Source organism: Lipophrys pholis (genome assembly GCF_963383615.2).
Source record: "Lipophrys pholis genome assembly, chromosome: 1".
Taxonomy (NCBI): domain Eukaryota; kingdom Metazoa; phylum Chordata; class Actinopteri; order Blenniiformes; family Blenniidae; genus Lipophrys; species Lipophrys pholis.
This window is the reverse complement of record NC_137635.1, coordinates 45,631,607-45,636,727: the sequence shown is the minus strand read 5'-3', so window position 1 is coordinate 45,636,727 and position 5,121 is coordinate 45,631,607.

Here is a 5,121-nt window from a genome sequence, read left to right as displayed (position 1 = left end):
ATATTTAAAAAAACAAAAACAAAAGCATTCCCAATAAAAAAAAAAAAAATCTATCATTTACAATGCCATAATTCATGGTTCCTTCTCCCACAGTGTTGTCCATCTACTTGAGAACAAACTTCATATTCACTCTTGACACCACCTTGTGTTACCAAATGGTATTGCGGGGTCTCATGAAAAGCAAACTAGCAAAGCTCCAGATATGAGAGCTACAATTCGGTGTCTCACCACTGCCACCTAGTGTACAAATGTGGCATTAGCGAAACCTTCCGCACTGTACTTTTGAATCACATTGGAATCAAATCGGGTGTAATCAGCCGGCTGCTTCACCGCCAGTTGTGACTTAGCGTCGCGTGATTGGAAAAAAACGATTATGCGCGTGTCTTTGAAGGCGACCTGAGAGGAAAGTGTCGACAGCAGCTGACCGGACGGACGCATTTACTTGAAAGTGGAATGTTTTTTCTCTGGTTCCCCACAGGGTCGTCCAGCGATTATGCCTTAAGCCACGTTCCACTGCTTAGGTCACTGTTGTTTTGATGTTTAGTTTAGTTTTTCCAGACCAGATGACAATAAAGAAACCACGCCAGCGTAGGTTGGCGATGAAGTGTCGTTTGTCTGAGTGAAGCAGGACGAATTGATTGGACTGTGGACTACTGTACTGTTTCAAGCTTTGTTTACATTATTAATATATTATCGTCCCCTTTAACCACTGAGGGTTGCTGGCGTGTTTTTGTTTCTCTTTTTAACGTCTCGTGTAACCAGTAATATTTTGGTCATGTCTTGCTGCATTTTATGTTGCAAAGCCAAGAAGAGTCTACCTAGATATATCTTTACAAATGTGTCTGTACCCCAACCCCCCCCCCCCCCCCCCCCCCCCCCCGCTACCCCCAGTTTGTGTGTTGGATTTTTATTGAAGAGCGAATCCAAAAGGGATTTTTTTTTTTTTTTTATTTATTCGAAAAGCATTTTGGACTGATAATCACAGTGTTAATATTTCATGGCACGCTCAACCAACTGACTGCGCCCTCTCTGAGGCTTTGCACAGGACTCAAGCGAGTGATGGTTGGATCTACTGAATGTCATTGGCGGTAGGAAACGTGAACTTGCACTATACAAGTTGCCGGCTGAAAACGATGATCTGTGCATCAATGATTGAACCCTCCAGAATTAGTCCAAATGTAAGACTAGTGATCAAACCCTTTTTCTTTCTTTTCTTTTTTTTTACTCTTACTCCATTGGGCCATAGAATGTGTATTTCTTCTTGATAATTTAATACTTAATATGCAACTTGCTCTCACAATCTTCACTGAAATGTGTTTGATGACCATGTGCAGCCCAGTGGTAGCCTTGGCGCCTGCTTGATCTACCTCATGTTTACCAGTGTGGTTGCAGGCTGTGAATATTTGAACATTAGAGCCATGCTATTGCTGTTGGAAATGTATGAATGTAATAAAAAATGACTTCTAAACACATTTCCTTGCTCTCGTTTGCGTTGTCTGATTTTATATGTGGGGGAAACTTCTGAAGTCTGTAAAGAAAACTCTTTATTAACTGTTTGCACTCCCTCACTGGCGTCATGTTTTACTTGGATAGAGCATCTTATTATTGTCCCAGTTTCAATGTTCTTTATGATGAGTCGCATTCCATCATGTTAGTGACACACTACTGGTTATGGCTCCAAGCTGCTTCCGCTTTGTTGGGAGACACTAACAGTTCAGCATTTTGCCAAGCACTGGCATCTTGAAGATGACTCCGCTCTTATGAGGTTTATCTATAATTTGGTGTTTTTACCTAACTGATCACTTTTTGAAAACCTTCCAAAGCCTCCAGGAGCCTGATGCTCCCGCCACCATGCTTCACTGGGATATTTTGTCCGTCTTTCGATTTGGGATTTTCTTATCAATCAAACAGGAGCTTTTGTCATTTCGAACCTGCTTTGGCATGCGGGTCCTCCGAGTCCATGTCAGATGTGAATAAAAAAAAAAGCCTCCTATTAAATTGCACCCTTGTGCTTTTCAATGTGTAGATTTTCACACGGTTACTACCCGCGATGACCCTCCTGACTTTCCAGAGGCGAGATGGCTTCATAATGAATGTTCGGAGCTTCTCTGTCATCACACCGAGGGCACAGGGGCATTGGCGGTCCGGGGACAAGTGCTATTTCAGATCCTGGAAGTAATATCAGCGCACACTTTCCATCAACCTGCAACCCCTGTGTGAGAGAAGACAATGCTATTTTCAGCCTGCTGCTGTCAGGACAGGATAAAGAAAGAGAGGGCAGAGAGAGAGAGAGAGAGGGAGGTTGGCATGCGGATTCTCACGCCTCGTAATTGTTCTTCTGGGGGAAGCGAGACATAAGTCCCGCGAGAGGTTGAGCTCTAAAGATTTCACGTGTCCCACAGTGGTTCAATTAAAGCAAAAGGAGAGAATCGTAATGCTTGGAAGACTCCAAAGGGTTAATTAACAGCCAGTGTGAATCTTTCTTTCTGATAATTAACTCATCACCACAATACTGGGACACATTCACAGTACTGTTCACCCCCCCCCCCCCACACACACAAAAAAAATACAGTTTGATTTCACAGAGTCCACAAAAATATTCACTATACAGCCTAAATTGTAATATTACTGCATTAGGATGTGCATGTGTGACGTGAAACATATTTTAGTTCAACCAGTAAAATGTTTATAGATATAAATAAGCGCTTATCTGAAAACCAACTTCACTGTAGCTCAAACTTTAAGTGACTTTAGAAGATCAGATGTTTAATCTTTTGTAATTCAAAAGTCTTAATTATCACTGTCACAGCCCTCAGGCTGTATGGCCTCCGCCTCTGTGTGTGTGTGTGTGTGTGTGTGTGTGTGTGTGTGTGTGTGTGTGTGTGTGTGTGTGTGTGTGTGTGTGTGTGTGTTACAGTGTGCTGATTGACAGGAGGTGTCCTCACCAGCTTCACTCCTCCTCCTGTCCTGTTCTGGAGCACTATGATTGGAAACTGACTGCTGATTGGCTCAGCTCCGCCCACCAGCTGAGACTATTTAAGCAGCTCCAGCAGGACCCCCGAGGGCGGCTTGAAGTCAGCTCCACTCTAAACCTTCAGATATCCCCTTTGGGGTTCTGTTTGATTATCGAAAATGTGAGAACTACTAATAAAACCTTCCCTTTACCCAAACTCGGCTGCTTATTGTTACTTCCTGCATCCTTGTCTTAGCAGAGCCGGGTCGTACCAATCACAATCTCATTCAAAAGTTAATCGATAATGGTCGTGGAATAACAGCAAAACAATGAATTTCGAAGACGTATTTAAACATGTCCAGAGTTGTGTGGATGTTTCAGTTTGAAAAAGAAAGATTGTAAAAGTGTCGAGTGTATTTTTGTTGTTATCAGTTGATAGAATACAAAGTGAATGAAGGAGACCTTCGACTTCGATGTTGTTTTAACAAAGTTTCATCTGTCACATGGTTTTACATTTTACTGGACATACGACTGCAACCTTAACCCTAAATGACCTGTCGTCTCTGATATCACATCAGATGATGTGTCGACTCCTGTGGTGTTTTTTATAAAGCACCCAAAGACATTTTTTTTTTATCTAGGCAGGCCTTTGTCTTGTAGCTGCTCAACGTTACTGCTACTTTTCTGTATAACCATGTACGTTTTCCTTTTTTATTGCTTCTACACTTTTAATGATCATTTAATTTTTTTTCTGTTTTTAGTGCCGTTAAGCACCTCGTGACTCGTGTCTGGGAAAGGTGCTATATGAATAAATTCTATTCTATCCTAACAACATATAATAATCCATAAATGAGGTTAAGAAGACTCTTTGTCACACGTGAACGCATCATGACTCGTCCCTCTGGTTTGATACAAAAGCTCTTTTGTGTATCGAATCCTCAGAATGAATAAAGTTCCAGGGACAGATACGGCGTGCCGTCAAGAAACACTTGCTTCAAAACTTCACAGCTTGTTCTCGCCGTTGTGTCTTGTACTGAAAAAGAGCTAAATAGTTGGACCGACTCAGCAGTATTGTTCAGTTGGTTCTGGTTCTGTGAACTTAAACTAATTGATTAAGTTAATGAAGTTAATTGAGTTCAAAGAGCTCCGTTCATTTAGACCAGGAGTGGCCAACCTGTTTTTTTTAACAGTTTTTTTCAGTGTGTGAAATGATTTTTTAACTATTTGACTGTAAATAACTTGTGTTGCTGAAGACTATATGGAAAAACACATTTCTTACATTGATGAAAACAATAAATCTATAACCGGTTTGTGTTGCTATATTGTTTTCACCACGATGTTGTGGGTCCGGGAGTCTGAGACCCCTACTCCAGTGGGATTCCTGCCACATCATATCAAATTGTTGTCAGTAAATGACTGATTCCTCCGGGCGGTGCACTCTAATTACTCTCTGGCCTCCATCAAACATGGAGCTAAAGCCCCCTGCTCATCTGTCTGCAGGCTTACTGTGGCGGTGGACTGGAGGTAAGTGGAGTGCAGGGGGATTACGGTTTGCCTTTGGGTGGATCACATCCACTGCAGCGACGCATATCCTATCAGCGGCTAAGCCCGCCGACTCCAGCCGCCGAGCGAAAAAACCGGACCCGTGCGACGTGAGACGAGGGACAGAGCGAGCTCTAAGCAAGATCAAATGGTGAGCGGCCAAAAGTCCCGCTTGCCGGGGGGGGGTGATTATGAGTCGGAGGGGAGAGTCCTCCTGCGCGAGCTGCTCAGATTTACGAGATCCCCTCATGTTCTTTGGAAAAATCCAGACTGAAAATGTCCCCTTTGCTGCCGGGCAGAGAAACCCGCCGCTCACATCTGGAGCTTTGGCAGCAGCGAAGGCATCTGAATGTTTCTTGGAGCTCAGCGGTGCCAAACATGCCGATCGTGGGTCAGATTCCGCCGGCGGGAAGTTTTTAAAGGGCCTGTGAGATTCACTTGCAAGTGTGAAAATAGCATTTCAGACTTTCGGTTAAAACCTTCTCATGCGATAAACTGCAGTTCCTCATTTGTCCACTGGGAATTGTTCAGTTTCAGTGAGGCCTCGTTTACACCACAACGTCTTCAAGTGAAAATGGACTTTTGTTTTGAGAGTCTGTTTACACGATAGATGACAATGCTCGGGG